Genomic DNA, 17,588 nt, shown 5'->3' with positions numbered 1-17,588 from the left:
GAGTACTTACCATGTGACTTTACACAGATTATCTCCTTTATTTACCCTGATTTCAAGGTGAGAAAAAAATGAAGCGAGGTTCGACTGGCCCCATTTCAAAGCTCGGAAGTCCCTAGGCACCTGCTTCTCGTGTCTGTGCAAACCCACTGGGGCTTGGCCTTCGCAGTGAGCACTCCCTAGTCTCCCCGCAGCTCACCTTCCATCCTGTGTGCCTCTTATTTCTCTGATTCATCCGGTAACCCTGAAGCTTAACGTGGCCTTTCTAGAGCTGATCTCCTGGTTTTATGCCCAACTTACCTTATCCCCAGCTTGAGCCCAGCCTGGCGCGCGGAGCCCTGCACCCTTTTCACAGCCAGCGAGGGCTCGGCTTGCCCAGGCCTGCGAGCCACCCTCGCTGTCATCACCACGCTACTTCCAGTTTGTGAAACTAGGTACCTGGGGTGTTTGCTCGTGAAAGGACAACTGCAGTGTGATTTCCTCTAACTAAAACTTTTCCTTGCAAGGATTTGTGCAGTGTTGTTTGGCTGCTGGCTGTCTTTCAGAGAGTTGGCATTATGCTGATTAAATATTGACCATTCACTCATTCATTGAATGTATATGTATATATATATATATATATATATATATATATATATATACTACGATAGCTTACAATTGGCCAGAAAATAAAAAACTAGCACGGTAAAGAAGAAATCTTGCAGTACTCCACTGAAGATTCCTAGATCCTTCTTTCACTTATTAATTGAATACACGACAGATATAATCTGAAATATAGGGACTTCATAATTTTACAATATCTTACTGAACTTGTTTACTCTTTTGATTCTTACTCTCTTTATTCAAAATCATATATATATGCATATATATATGTAGGGCACCTCCTGGTACCTACTAGGCATCGTGTCCTACCTACGGTCACTATAACAGTAAAAAATATAGGCCAAGCCCCTGCCTTTTTCTTTTCCTTGTCTTTTTTTTTTTGGTAAATTTATTTTTTTAAAGATTTTATTTTTTTTTAATTTTTATTTATTTATGATAGTCACAGAGAGAGAGAGAGAGAGAGAGAGGCAGAGACACAGGCAGAGGGAGAAGCAGGCTCCATGCACCGGGAGCCCGACGTGGGATTCGATTCCAGGTCTCCAGGATCGCGCCCTGGGCCAAAGGCAGGCGCCAAACCGCTGCGCCACCCAGGGATCCCTGTAATTTTATTTTTTATTGGCGTTCAATTTGCCAACATTTTTCTAGTTGCAACAGTGGTGGGGGGGAGGGGAGGGAGAGAGAGGGAGGGAGCTGGAGGATGTCAGGTGTGGCTGCTTGCTGTGGCGAGGACCGGAGCGGGCCAAGGATAACGGAAGGCACCTGCATGCGATGTGTTCAGGAAGGGCTCCCACAACGCCTAGCCGGAGCTCTGAAGGGAGCAAAGAAGAAACACACGGGGGCCCCGGGGGCGAGCTGAGGGCGCAGCCGAGGCAAGGAGCAGCACTTGGAGCCCCCCCCCCCCCCCCCGCTCCCGCCGCCCCTGGGAGCCCGGTGCGTGCCGGCCCCGCAGGTGACATCCTCCCGCGCGCATCGCTGCGCGGGCCCGGCAGGTGCACCTGCTGCACGACCCCGGGGGTTCCCGCCCCGCCCCCAGCCTCAGGGCAGAGGGGCAACCGGGTGTAGAGCGCGTCTCAGGCCCTTCGCCGGGAAGGAAATCCAGCGCCTTAAAAGCAAGAGCATCACCCAGGCTGGGCTCTAGAGGCCGCGGCAGGTGTGACTCGTCCCTTCTCCCGGGGTCTCGCAGGTGCCGCCCCCCGGCACGGTCCCCTGTCCTGCGAAAGCTTAGTTCAAATGCTGAGGCTCGCACAGCTCGCTGTTTGTGTCTCGGGAATAAGTGACCCCCCCCCCCCCCCCCCCCCGCTCCCGCCCATGTGTGCAAGCCTGGGGCAGGTGTCAGGCCTTCGATGCCCCAGCAGGAGTGCTCAGCACACTGGCAGCAGGTGCTCACCGACTGCGGGGGGCGGGGGGAGGGGGAGAGGGGGGCAAGGTTTGTGTTTTTTCTTTTTTAATTTAGTAGTCTGGGCATCACAGAGTTCTGACTCAGGAGGTCTAGGAAGCTGAATTTTTAACAAGCTCCTTGATAGTTTGGCTACAAGCAGATTTAGATTTCAGAAACACCAGTTTTAAGATTTATTTATTCATTTGAGACCCAGAGAGAGAGAGAGAAAGAGAGAGAGAGAGGCAGAGACACTGGCAGAGGGAGAAGCAGGGTCCACGCAGGGAGCCCGATGTGGGACTCGATCCCAAGACCCCAGGATCACACCCTGGGCTGAAGGCAGGTGCTAAACTGCTGAGCCATCTGGGCTCCCCAGTTTTAAGATTTTTATTTAAATTCTCTGAAAGGGGGGGGGCATGTGATATTAGTATAAGGGCATCACCTCACTGTGATCGAGAGCCACATATTACAATGATTTTATTTGACCTATCCCCCCAAAATTGTTTTGCACCAGGCAATAAATAAGTGATTGATCTTCTGTTACACTGATTTATAAAGATAAGGATTTGTCCACGCATTAGAAAGAAATAGTAATTTTGAGTTTATAGTAGTATTTAAATTACAATCATAACAACAATGACTTATAATCATACCAATGATTTGTTGATCACCGACTACTGCGAGCAGTGTGGTAATCCTTTTGACACTCTTTCCTCATTTCATCCTTAAAACAACTCTGTAAGGCAGGTTATCATGTTCCACGCTTTTAGATTAGGATGCTGTAGCTCGAAGATGTTGAGTAAGTTTCTTTTCTTTTTTTTTTTTAATTTATTTTTTATTGGTGTTCAGTTTACTAACATACAGAATAACCCCCAGTGCCCGTCACCCATTCACTCCCACCCCACGCCCTCCTCTCCTTCTACCACCCCTGAGTAAGTTTCTTGCACCAAACAACTAGGAAGTTGCAACCTGGAATTCAACCTACAGTCTAAGACTAAAAAACTCCTTTTCCTTTTGCTGACACAACCATGCCATCTCCAAGTTTTAACCTTTTAGCATTTTTCAGTGTGACTTCTGCAGGCATTGGTGGAAAAAATAAAGAGATTGTATTTCCAGGTGTCTGGGTGGCCCAGCGTTTGACTCTTGATTTCAGCTCAGGTCATGACCTCAAGGTGGTGGGAGGGAGCCCACACTCACAGGGGAGTCTGCTGAGATTTTCTCCCTCTGCCAATCCCTCACCACCACCCTCTCTAAAACAAATAAATAAATCTTTTAAAAAACGAGACTTAAAAAAATAAAGAGACCATATGAATGACTCACAAAGTGAATCTCTGAAATACTTTTCCCTCATAAACAAGTAATAGACACCTTAGCTATACATCGAAGGACTCAGCAAAAAGCAGGAGTCATCTTCCTGAAACATCGATTGTAGTTAACAGTAAATATTTTATTTAAAACTGTATTTTATATTAAAAATATGGATATTTTTTATGGCATCAAATGTGAAGTTTTCATGAATTCCTAATACAGTTTGGAAACTTCCAAAAAATGTTACAGTCGCAGAATGCTCTCATTCTTGCTTCCCTCCCCGGCACCCACCCCCTAAACCATTTTTAGGGAAAAACTTGGAAAGCACTGATATAATTGATACTTTGGTTTCAAAGCTACTTTAGGTTTATAAACCACTTGGATACCATCACCAATGGTTGCGTTAAAACACGCACCACTTCCACACACGGACACGAACACTTCAAGGGAAATAATTTTTACACAGTGTAAAATATCAGGTTTTCTTCCAGTTTATAAATAGAGCAGAAAACCAGCGAGGTGATGCAAAGACAGCTATTTGTGTTTTTAAACAGAACTACAAGGAGATACTTAAGTACTAGTAATCATTTAGAAGTCACTAAAATATCCACTAACATTGGAAGAAATGCATCAGGCGAATGGAGAAGTCTGTATGACAATTTGTTGCAAAGTAGCTACCAGTTTTAAACAACGGGACTGTGCTTGTGCCTCTCGAAGCCCCTGCTGTTGTCATATGCTACTGGTGCCCAAACTTTGCCACATTCACGGTTTATTCCGTGAACGCTTAACACTTCCCGCGTGCCTGCGTCTGCAATGCCCTTGTACCTTTGTCTGTTTTGGAAATTCCTAATCACTGTAGAGTTGCCTTTTCTTTATGAGGACATCCCTGCCTCTGCAAATCCTTTTCCTTTCCTGAAACTCCATAGGCTGATTCTATGATAGCCCTTACCACATTATGCTAGAGTCATTCTCGCATCTCCATCAGACTATGACATTCTGAAACCCAGAAGATTAACCCAGAAAGACTTATCTTTCTGAGATCATTGTCCCAGAACCCAGCACAGGTGTCCATCAGCAGAGTTGGCTGTCAGAAGGGGCTCCTGAAATGAAGCAGGAAGATGGTTCCCGACAGTGTAACATCAGCATGAATTAAAAACTGCACCTTTTGCTTGGCATCTCCAAAACAAGCAAGAGGTCACTTTACATATTATGTCATCATGATATTGTTTTACAGAAACACTTCCCAGTCATTTCATTTTCAATTTTCTACCAATTATTTCTGGGGAACCTGGATGTGTTCCTACACCGCTCGTCCCTTGGGATGCTGCTAAGAACAATCAGTCCAGGAAATTCCTTTTATTTGTCGGCTTGTTTGATGCGAAAAGACAGCTGATGGTTATGGGAATGGTTAATCCTCGACAGTGACTGGAATTTTAAAATGGCAACAATGCCACTTAAAGCACACCACGGAAAACTGGAATATTTTCCACTAGCCCCTTCTTAGAGCATCTACACAATATCCTTGTGATTTTGACCCTACTTTGCCATTCATGAAGAAGAGCATAGAAGGTTTCTGTTGTGCATTCGTCAGGAAATCTCCTTCCTCCTTTCCGTGACTCCTATTATCTGCCCAAAACCCAGTGACTTCTGATTATTACTCTTCATTCCAAATTTCTTGAGCTAAAACAATCTCATAAGTTGTTCTGTTCTTCCAAATGTGAGATAAGACTAAAGTTAGCCATACGTATTTTTAGTTTTATTTTATCTCTGTCTTCCTGGAAATCTTTTTCCATGAAAGCAATGCTCAAATTACTTAGAATCTGATAATAACAGCTATTCCTCCTCATAGACATAGGGCAGGGCTGTGCAAGCTGGAGGCTTTGCTAGAATGTTTCTCAAAAAGCCTTGATGCAGTGGGCCACTTTATTTCTGAACCCAAGGATAAGGAACGCTGTTGTGTACCGCTTTGCAGATGAGAAGACTGACCATCAAAGGGGCTGGTTAGGGGCACTCGGGTGGCTCAGCAGTTGAGGGTCTGCCTTCTGCTCAGGTCATGAGTCCTGGGTCCTGGGATCGAGTTCCACATCGGGCTCCTCGCAGGGAGCCTGCTTCTCCGTCTGTCTGTCTGTCTGTCTGTCTGTCTCTCTCTCTCTGTGTCTCTTGTGAATAAATAAATAAATAATTTTAAAAAGAGGCTGGGTAATTTATTCAAGATTGCACAAGCTTACAGCTGTATAACCTGGAGAGAAAACTTCCCCTTTTCACTTCTGCTCTGACACCTACAGGATGTCCCTGGAGCTAAGAGAAGAGCCTTCTAAAATATATTCCTTTTTTTTTTTTAAGATTTTATTTATTTATTCATGAGAGACAGAGAGAGAGAGAGAGAGAGAGAGAGGCAGAGACACAGGCAGAGGGAGAAGCAGGCTCCATGCAGGGAGCCGACAGGGGACTCGATCTCGATCCTGGGTCTCCAGGATCAGGCCCTGGGCTCAAGGTGGCGCTAAACCACTGAGCCACACGAGCTGCCCCTAAGATACATTCCTAAGAAGCGGGTTTGTATATATTTTATTTGTTTCTTTTTTTTAATAATAAATTTATTTTTTATTGGTGTTCAATTTACCAATATACAGAATAACACCCAGTGCTCATCCCATCAAGTGCCCCCCTCAGTGCCCGTCACCCACTCACCCCCACCCCCCGCCCTCCTCCCCTTCCATCACCCCTAGTTCATTTCCCAGAGTTAGGAGTCTTTATGTTCTCTCTCCCTTTCTGATATTTCCCACACATTTCTTCTCCCTTCCCTTATATTCCCTTTCACTATTATTTATATTCCCCAAATGAATGAGATCATATAATGTTTGTCCTTCTCCGATTGACTTACTTCACTCAGCATAATACCCTCCAGTTCCATCCACATCGAAGCAAATGGTGGGTATTTGTCGTTTCTAATGGCTGAGGAATATTCCATTGTATACATAGACCACAGCTTCTTTATCCATCATCTTTCGATGGACACCGAGGCTCCTTCCACAGTGTGGCTATTGTGGCCATTGCTGCTAGAAACATCGGGGTGCAGGTGTCCCGGCGTTTCATTGCATCTGTATCTTTGGGGTAAATCCCCAGCAGTGCAATTGCTGGGTCGTAGGGCAGGTCTATCTTTAACCCTTTGAGGAACCTCCACACAGTTTTCCAGAGTGGCTGCCCCAGTTCACATTCCCACCAACAGTGCGGGAGGGTTCCCTTTTCTCCGCATCCTCTCCAACATTTGTGGCTTCCTGCCTTGTCAATTTTCCCCATTCTCACTGGTGGGAGGTGGGATCTCATTGTGGTTTTGATTTGTATTTCCCTGATGGCAAGTGATGCAGAGCATTTTCTCATGTGCTTCTTGGCCATGTCTATGTCTTCCGCTGTTAGATTTCTGTTTAAGTCTGTTGCCCATTTCATGATTGGATTGTTTGTTTCTTTGCTGTTGAGTTTAATAAGTTCTTTATAGATCTTGGAAACTAGCCCTTTATCTGATACGTCATTTGCAAATATCTTCTCCCATTCTGCAGGTTGTCTTTTAGTTCTGTTGACTGTATCCTTTGCTGTGCAGAAGCTTCTTATCTTGATGAAGTTCATTTTTGCTCTTGTTTCTTTTGTCTTCGTGGATGTATCTTGCAAGAAGTTACTGTGGCCGAGTTCAAAAAGGGTGTTGCTGTGTTCTCCTCTAGGATTTTGATGGAATCTTGTCTCACATTTAGATCTTTCATCCATTTTGAGTTTATCTTTGTGTCTGGTGCAAGAGAGTGGTCTAGTTTCATTCTTCTGCATGTGGATGTCCAATTTTCCCAGCACCACTTATTGAAGAGACTGTCTTTCTTCCAGTGGATAGTCTTTCCTCCTTTGTCAAATATTAGTTGACCATAAAGTTCAGGGTCCACTTCTGGGTTCTCTATTCTGTTCCATTGATCTATGTGTCTGTTTTTGTGCCAGGACCACACTGTCTTGATGACCACAGCTTTGTAGTACAACCTGAAATCTGGCATTGTGATGCCCCCGGATATGGTTTTCTTTTTCAAAATTCCCCTGGCTATTCGGGGTCTTTTCTGATTCCACACAAATCTTAAGATGATTCCTTCCAACTCTCTGAAGAAAGTCCATGGTATTTTGATAGGGATTGCATTAAACGTGTACATTGCCCTGGGTAACATTGACATTTTCACAATATTAATTCTGCCAATCCATGAGCATGGACTATTTTTCCATCTCTTTGTGTCTTCCTCAATTTCTTTCAGAAGTGTTCTATAGTTTTGAGGGTATAGATCCTTTATCTCTTTGGTTAGGTTTATTCCTAGGTATCTTATGCTTTTGGGTACAATTGTAAACGGGATTGACTCCTTAATTTTTCTTCTTCAGTCTCATTGATAGTGTATGGAAATGCCATTGATTTCTGGGCATTGATTTTGTATCCTGCCACGCTACCAAATTGCTGTATGAGTTCTAGCAATCTTGGGGTGGAGGCTTTTGGGTTTTCTATGTAGAGTATCATGTCATCGGCGAAGAGGGAGAGTTTGACTTCTTCTTTGCCAATTTGAATGCCTTTAATGTCTTTTTGTTGTCTGATTGCTGAGGCTAGGACTTCCAGTACTATGTTGAATAGCAGTGGTGAGAGTGGACATCCCTGTCTTTTTTTTTTTTTTAAAACTTTTTTCACAAATCTTTTTCTTTTTTTTTTAATTTTTTTTTAAATTTATTTATGATAGTCACAGAGAGAGAGAGAGAGAGAGAGAGGCAGAGACACAGGCAGAGGGAGAAGCAGGCTCCATGCACCGGGAGCCCGACGTGGGATTCGATCCTGGGTCTCCAGGATCGCGCCCTGGGCCAGAGGCAGGTGCCAAACCGCTGTGCCACCCAGGGATCCCCAGACATCCCTGTCTTGTTCCTGGTCTTAGGGGAAAGTCTCCCAGTGCTTCCCCATTGAGAATGATATTTGCTGTGGGTTTTTCGTAGATGGCTTTTAAGATATCGAGGAATGTTCCCTCTATCCCTACACTCTGAAGAGGTTGGTACTGGTCAGATGATAAGTGGAAGGAGAAGGGGTTCAAAGCGGGGGACTAAAGGGCAGGTCACTCCTGCCCATGAAATGTTTGCATGGCAATGACGCTGAGGCATCAACTAATTATGTCAAAGCGTTTTGCAAAAACGGAAAGGGGTCCATCTCGAAGGGATGGAGGAGGAAAGAAGAAGGCGAAGAACCGAGGTACAGACCACAGGATGTCAAGTATTGACGCTATTGATGGAGAGGGGAGGCCTTGCAACCAATGGGACAGTTGGAAACACCTTATTTTCTCCTTAAGCGTTTGGATCTGAGTTTTTAAAACCACTTCCCTGCCGTGGCCCCACAAGTACTATAACTAAGTGAAGGCGGTGGGGCGTGAGGAGAAAGCCAGGACGAGTAAGTGGCAGAGCGTAGGCCTGCCTCCTCCTCCTCGGGAGGACCCGAAGCTCAGCTCCGCTGGTGGCTGTCATCTGGGAGGCAGATGACAATTGTTCCCCCATCAAAATCATGCCCTTGGTGCTCTGATTTGTGTGGGACTGCTGGCACAGTGGAGTGGAGTCATACGGTGGAGTTGTACAAGAAAAATGTCCTGATCTTCGAATGTTGCTCATTTTAAAACAAACTGTGTAGGCCTTCAAGCCAAACACAGCACAAGTGCTGGTCCTGACTACTTCGCAACCTCTGTTCCCATTCTGCTGACTCTGTTCGGTGCTACTTGTCTTTGGAGGCCTGTGTGCACTCCCAGAGCTGCTCCGGACAGGCTGTGCTTCACTTCTCTGTGGCCCATCTGGCAGTCTGAAGAAACGAGCAAGTCTAAAAACTCTAATCCTGGACGACCTCGAATGGAACAGAGTGGGAGTGTTTATGTGGGCTGATACTGAGAGCCTTAGAGTGCCAGAGTCCACACCAGCACAGGGGCTCCGCCGTTGGAGCTCCTTCGGCCCCCTCCCTGCTCCGTCAACCCTGGGACCCCAAAGAGCCAGTAGGCTAGAATGGCTATTTCTAACTTAGAGAAGTGTTCCCGTAGCAGAAGCAGGATGGATCCCGGGATGAAAACCACCTCTATGGGTAAGGAGTGGGTTCCTTGAGTTGTGAGTGGAGAGCTTAATGGCAGAATTTAGAAGAAAGAGGTAATTTTATGAAGTAGCCTTGGCTGAGGAAGGAGCATCAAGGATAGGAACTTCATGTACCCATCAAGCAAAACCCTAAGCCTTAGAAGTCATAGCTTAAGCTCTTGGGTAGCTTTCATCTGGCTGGTAGGAAAAGGCAATTGGGCACACAGTCTGAACTTGCTTCTTCCTACCCTGCAGCTCCACCAATCCCTCAGCATGGGGCAGTGTTGCTGTGGCATATGAGGGAGCAGAAGGGTCAAAGGAACTCCATATTCACCCTCCTGCTTCTGCCTTCCGGAAAGGGATGCATGCCGTGAGGGAAGCATGCCCAGGTGTTCTTGGCAGTGACCACCCTGGAGTGGCAAGTGATGGGAGGATTGTCGGATAGGCAACTTAGCAGGTCCTACGTGCCACAAAGTGCTTTTAAAATATGCACAATACCAAGCAAGTTGACCCCTGGAAGAGAAGAAGACTAAGGCTTGGGTAGCATGGTTTGGCTCCCAGTAACGAAGAATCACAGCTATCAGAATTCCTGTATTATTTCAGGGTGGGACAGGCAACAAGTCGTAACTGATTGTGGGTTTGAATAGACCTTTACGAGTGAGCAAACCGTCAAGCGAAGGGGCTAGGAATCCAGTGTGGCCTGATGGGACTTCCATTTCTTTCAGGACAGCCAGTGGAAAAATACCGGCTACATTTACTAAGGATGCAAAGGCGTCACCTAGTGGCAACTCAGAACCATCAGTGAAAAAATCTTTTAGAAAAACTAGGATTGTCCTGACAACCTATTGCTCTTTCGGGTAATGTTAGAAACCTTACTTTAAAATTCCATACTTTAATCGAACAAGGAATCACCAAGATTTTTTTTTTTATTAAGAGGTTAATATGTTTCCCAGTATACATAACCATAATACAGTTCACTTGTTCCCCCACCAAAAATTCTCATCTATGAACCACTGTCAATTTGACAATAAAGATTTTAGAGGGCAGCCCCGGGTGGCCCAGTGGATTAGCACTGCCCTCAGCCCAGGGCATGATCCTGGAGATCCAGGATCGAGTCCCACATCGGCCTTCCTGCAATGGAGCCTGCTTCTCCCTCTGCCTGTGTCTCTGCCTCTCTGTATCTCTCATGAATAAATAAATAAAATCTTTTTTTAAAAAAAGATTTTGGAATAGTGGTGGGGAATAAATAAACTAAAATTCTCTTTCAATGCTTTGATAGCTACTAGATGATTTTGGCTTACAATCATGCCAACGTGATATTTTAAGCTCGGTCTTAAGTACTATTTCAGTCCTCTGATCCCCTGAGATTATCTTTGTTACCCCTAGAGAACCTGCATGTGATGTTTGTTAGGGAATCAATCAAGTCAATTAAATTTCAAGTCTGCATATTTGTCACCTCTAGGAGTAAAAATGCATGTCCAAAGCTAGCTTCCCAAATATCACCAATGCAACCTGTTTAGAAGACAATAAAAATCTATGTGTTGACTATAGCCCATCCTCCTGGCAGGCTTTGAGCTGTTTTGAACTTTTTAAATTGCAGGTAACTTTTAGGTATGTAAAGTATGTCCTCTCTGGTAAAGATATAACTGACTTCCTTCTCCCTCCCCCAACACATTCTTTGCCTCCATTTGAAATTCATTTCAATATTTTTTAATACCCTATATACATTTTTTTTTGGTGTTCTGAACTTTCCTTTGGACTGGTTATAACATCTACCTGGTTCCCTCCTATATGAGTAAAATTCTCAAAACTGGGCAAGTGGCATGTAATTCAATAACAAATTTCTCAACATTAACCATGTTTTCAAGACCTGGAGGAAAAAGTCCTTTTGTATGCCAAGAACAACGATACGAAAATGCTCTGGCAGCTAAAGGGTTACAGAAGACTTATAAATTAATCCCTAAGGGTCTTGCCTCATGATCCTTAAATTTCAACATAAAAATAAGGCATTATTCAGTGCAAAGGTTTGAAAAGCTAAATACAACCATCTTCTCAAGTATTAACAAATATAGAGCAAAAATTTTAAACACTAATTTAACAAAGCAATTCATGTAAGTGACAAATATTAGACCTTCGCTGACTTGCTTGTTAGACATTCAGGATAGATTTACTTATTTACTAATTTACTTTGCTCACAGTCTACTTTTGAGAAAAAAAATTCAATATTCACTTCTCTAGAAGAGAATTTGAATCAGTTGCCCCCTCATTTCTTATTCAACCTTTCAGAAACCTAAGACTGTAATATAGTTGTGGAATCAGGATGTCATAGGGAGAAGGTAATGCAGAAAAAAAATATGCAAAAAAATAGAACATACTTTTTATTAATTTAACCTGTTATGTTTCTAGAAAAATATATTTAGGTAATAAAATCGACCAATTCATCAGTTTGCATCTGGAAAAATCCAGCGTAACACATATTGTTTTCATATCAATGAAGTATATATTCAGAGGCTTTTCTGGTTTTCTTTTGTGTGTTTTTGTTTTGTTTTGTTTTTTGTTTTGTTTTTGATGTGGGTGTGTGTTTGTGTGTGTGCATGTGTTTTGGCAAGATGGCTATGGTTGGGAATACAGTAACACAGAAGAAATCCTCTGAGGTATAATTTTACAATTGGTCTCCAAAACCATAGCTAAGGGAAATCTGGCCATGTGCTGAACAAATTTTCTAGATGCTAGATTTTTACTTATTGTTTATGATCTCAAGCATTTTTAAAACAGGTAAAAATTATCAAGAGCCCTTCAGTCTGGTGTCACTAAAGATTCAAATTGTGGATTAAAAATGTTGGCAGTCATCTCTCGAACCAGAAAGCTTTGTCTTAGGGGCCCAAAGTCTTCTGAGATATTTCCAGCAAATTGCTCCATCCGGGACTCCCGTTCATAGCAACATCTCCTCTTGTTTTCATAGAGAAATGGTCTAACATGTGTTTTCCAGAACCAGAAGTCTGAACTTTGCTTTATTTTGCTTGGGCTTAGTCTGTCACACTGTGTCAGTGTTTTATGTATCTTCTTCAATGCTATTTATAAAGCTTTGATAAATTTTATTAAATACATAGTGAAATACATATTACACACACACACACACACACACACACAAACTGAGTGCCCATGTTGGAAGTTTTAGATTTAGGGAGTTGTATTACTTATCTCAGATAAAAGTTTCCTATACCAGGGTACCAGGGTGTCTGGGTGACTCAGTCAGTTAGGCGTCTCTGCCTTTGGCTCAGGTCATGATCTCAGGGTCCTGAGATCCAACCTTGAGTCAGATTCCCTGTTCTGTGGGGAGTCTGCTTCTCCCTCTGCCCCTCCCCACACTCGTGCTCTCTCTCTCAAATCAATAAAATATTTTTAAAAAGTTTCCTGTACCTTCTACCAAAAAATATTTCCATATAAGCTGAAAATATATTAATATTTAAGAGGAACATGGTAAAATAAAGGGTACTAACTTAGGTGAATGTCCAAGAAAAGAAGAAGAATTTCACTCGTGTTTCTATCAACTCCCAATATTCAATGCAAATATATGCTCAAATAGTATCTCCTATTTTTCTAAAGAAATTTATTCACATAATTTTCCTTTAATCTGATAGGCCAGCTGTATACTACTAGGATATTTCAATGTTGATTGGGGACAATTAGTTGTATGCCAAGGTCAAATAATAATTATTGAGATAAAATTTGCATACAGTGAAGTGTGGCTTTGACATGGTGGTGGATTCAGATCATAGTAGTGGCGCCACCTCTCTACATTCTCCAGAGCTGGAGGTGAGTGGCACATTTTCAAGACCATGTTAGATTAAACAATAGATAGACAGATGGATACATAGATAGATGGCTTTAGAGACACCCGGAATCATCATGCACTGTTGAGTCACATTTTTAGACACATTTAAGGACCTTCCAGGCGTGTACTAATAAACACTTAACAACCAGCTTTCTGGAAAAAAAAAACCAATAATATGCATATATACACATGTACATAAGTTTTCTATAAGTTTTGCTAGCCATATTCTTTATTTTATATTCCGCACAGTGAATTGATTTTCACAGAACTCTTTCACTAAGTTTTGCTAAACTCTTCCCTTCTCTTCGCAGCCAACTTATGGTTGCAATTGACAACACAGCGACTTATAGCTGACTTTAATGTTGATTAATACTTGTTACCATTTAATTTATGGTAACAAGTAAGTCAAAAGCAAAACAATGAAGGCTTTCTCATCATTCACCTTGGCAGCTTCTTAGCTGCAACGGATAATAGTTTTTGAATATTGAAAGCAGATTTCCTCAATTTCTCGTGCTCTTTACAAGTGGAACAACTACATACACACATCCCACTTTACAGTGGACTGTATTGTTAATATTTTCCCTATCACTTTCTTAAGTTTATACCAGGAATTGGCAGATCACCTGTCAAATCCAGTTGCCTCCTGTTTTTATGAGTAAAGTTTTTTGGAGACACAGTCACACCCATTCATTCATGTATTATCGGACCACTTCCAAGCTACAGCAGCAGGACCGAGTTGGAGAGAGAGACTGCAAAGCCTAAAAATTTTGCTATCTGGCTCTTTACAGAAACAGTTTCCTGACTCCCAAAATAAACCACCACTTACCAAGAGAACTTCCTCTGATAATGAAACTGTTCTTTATCTGCCCTTTAATATGGTGTCCACTTCCCACATGTGACTACCGAGCACTTGAAATGGGTCTATGGTGACTGAGGAGCTAAGGTTTCATTCTGTTGAAATTAATTTAAATGAAAATAACCATATTTTGCTAGTAGATACCACGTCACACAGTGTAGGTCTAGACAGTCAATGAATCCACAAACCATGCCCTGATCTGTAGCATTTGCTCATTTCTGGAGTGAAAATATACCCACTGTGGCCAGTGTCAAGCCATCAGTGTGATACCGTTGAATGGCAAGTTGGGAAGAAATATGCAATATTATATAATATTTCCACCATAGAGACGTGACATAAATAACCTCAAGGGCACAGATAAAACTAAAATATTAAGAAATATTAAGAAATAATTAACAAATGATGTGTTTTGAGTATTACTTTGTTTTTATTTATTTTTGAGTATTACTTTGTTTTTAATAATATTTTAAAACTATAAGCTTGTATCACTTAATTTTAATAGTAGTTGCATTTAACAATGGATAGTAAAATTCCTGAAAAATATAACAGTTGTCTCTCTAAAGCCAGTACAATCAGGCTTTAGCAGCCTCCTGAGGACACATGCCATGTGCTTTAGTACCATATATAAATTAAATTGAACCAAAAAATATTTATATAAATAGGTACATTTATATAAAAAGATATAAAGAGAACACAGAAAAAGTGCATCAGTCTGAAACTCGTTTGTGAGAGTGGATATACCGCCAAGGACAAGGCATTTCCAGTTGTGCAAAGAGCAATGAGTTACAGAAGAATGGAACTGAGAGAATATGGCTTTATAACCTAGGGTTGTGAACCCTTGAAAGGCCTTCAGAAAGTGAAATCCCATGCAAATTTTATGTGAATATACAAAAAAATCCCATTTTCCTGGAATAGCTCAACATTTCTGGGGGGTTGGTGAACCACAATTTTGAGAATTTTAATATTGAGGGAGTTAGCGTCATTTACAGCTTTGATCAACATGTTTGAGAATTAAATATAATGAGTTGGCCTGAAACCATACGGCTTCTGGATCTCAAGACTGAAGCAGGTAAAAGCAGGTGAGAGTTGGCACTAGCTGAGACATAGAGCCTCAGGCGCTCGTATGAGTCTGCAGCAAGAGCCAGACTCATCACTTTGAAACTATGTGAAGTAAAGAGTTTATCAATCAAAATAAAAAATAAATAAAATTCAGTACCGAGGGACAATGGGAGAAAGTAGGAAAACAAACAATGATGAAGAAATGCTGGGTAGATTTGACAACTCTAATACACGTCAATTTGAAATTTTAGAGGAGGGAAATAGAATAAATATTGAAATGAATAATAATTGAGAATTCTTCACAACCGAAGATTTGGAGAGATAAACCAATAAGGAAAAGTTAAATAAGAAAAAATGACCAAAGGGAATGAACAATGTATAAACAGAAAAAGATGCTCCATGTTAACAAATTTCGGAAATACATATTTAAATCATAAGAAGATAGATGCCATTTTATATTTATTAGATTAAAAACACTGAGAATATGGCTTGGTGAGAATATGGAGCAAGAAAAACATATATATACCGCTGGTGATAGCATGAATGGAGAGGAATTTGGTAAGATCTATTATACTTGAAGGTGCACATGTAACATGACCCAGAAAACCCACTTTCTGGTCTGAGAAACTCACAGACAAGCCCACATACAAGGTGATTCCCTGCTCTTTGCAATATGGAAAAGTTCACACAACTTGAACACTCAGTAGGTAGATAAATAAATTGTGACAACGTATTTGGATACATTCTACCAAAATGAACAAATTATGACGACACACACCAATTTATATAAAATTAAAAATATAATGACAGGAATAAAACAAATTTAGAATATATATATAAATCTGCTGGATTAGTTATATCTAATTAGATGCAGCATAATCCAATGACAAGAGATTCATCTATATTTATTTATTCATGATAGACAGAGAGAGAGAGGCAGAGACACAGGCAGAGGGAGAAGCAGGCTCCATGCAGGGAGCCTGACGTGGGACTGGATCCCGGGACTCCAGGATCACACCCTGGGCCAAAGGCAGGCGCTAAACCACTGAGCCACCTGGGAATCCCCCTGTGTTAGTTTTTATTTTGTATTAATTTATTTAGTTTTTATTTTTTAAATTTTTATTTATTTATGATAGTCACAGAGAGAGAGAGAGAAAGAGAGGCAGAGACATAGGCAGAGGGACAAGCAGGCTCCATGCACCGGGAGCCCGAAATGGGATTCGATCCGGGTCTGCAGGTTCGCGCCCTGAGCCAAAGGCAGGCGCCAAACTGCTGCACCACCCAGGGTTCCCCCCTGTGTTAGTTTTTAAAGAAAAGATGACACAAATATATCAGAAGCCCACAATTTATTAAGTACAAATGTTTATTATAGTGTTCTCTGTATTTTCTTGTTTAAAAACTTTATAATTTTAAATTTTTTAAAGAATTTTTCAACCAATAGTATTCTAGAGACAAAATCTCAAATTTTAATGTGATTGTTGGTTAATTCATTTTAATCATTTTGGTATCTCATAAAGTCCAAAGAGTAATGTTAGATAGGCAATACATCTCATAATAACAGAAATGTTATTAAATATATGCATATGTAAATATATGTAATATATGTAATATACATGCACATTAATAGCAAAATATATGTAATATACATGCACATTAGTAGCAAAAGTATGGAAATATATTTTTTAAAAAGAATTTTAAGTTTTTATTTTTTTAATTTTTTTTTAAATTTTTTTTTTTTTTTTGAATTTTAAGTTTTTAAAGTGTGTTTGTGGCTCAGCAACCCTGGGTGGCTCAGCAGTTGAGTGTCTGCCTTCAGCTCAGGTCATGATTCCGTGGTCCTGGGATGGAGTCCCGCATGGGGCTCCCCGCAGGGAGCCTGCTTCTTCCTTTACGTGTGTCTCTGCCTCTCTCTCTCTGTGTCTCTCATGAATAAATAAATAATCTTTAAACAAATAAAAGAAAAGGTGTGTTTGCATACAGTAAGCTTTTAAGTATTCAGTCCTTTGGGTAATTAATATACAATTTGATCAGCTTTTTTTGTCATGTTTGTTTCTGATCACTTACTGTTTTTATGTTAAAAATAGTGTGGGGGGCACCTGGGTGGGGCTACCTCTTGATTTCCCCTCAGGTCATGATCTCAGGTTTGCACATTGAGCCCCACATTGGGTTCCACATTCAGAGTGGAGTCTGCTTGAGATTCTCTCTGTCCCTTCCTCTACTCCCTCTCTCTCAGATAAATAAATAAATCTTTTTTAAAAAATAAAAATAATGTTAAAGGGCTTTTTATTAAAAGGTGAAGCTAAAGCCTTTGGGCTTAATTCTCCAAAAATTTAAGTGTAAAAAGTCCTTCCTGTTTTTTTTCTTTTTATTTAGACAATCCACTAAAAAGACACTTGACACATAAGACAGCATTGAACAACACTTTTTCAAAGCCACTGCTCTCGTAGATATGTCTTGAA

This window comes from Canis aureus, chromosome 15, assembly GCF_053574225.1.
Source record: "Canis aureus isolate CA01 chromosome 15, VMU_Caureus_v.1.0, whole genome shotgun sequence".
Classification (NCBI taxonomy): domain Eukaryota; kingdom Metazoa; phylum Chordata; class Mammalia; order Carnivora; family Canidae; genus Canis; species Canis aureus.
The sequence above is the reverse complement of the archived record's forward strand: the minus strand, read 5'-3'. Positions refer to the sequence as shown.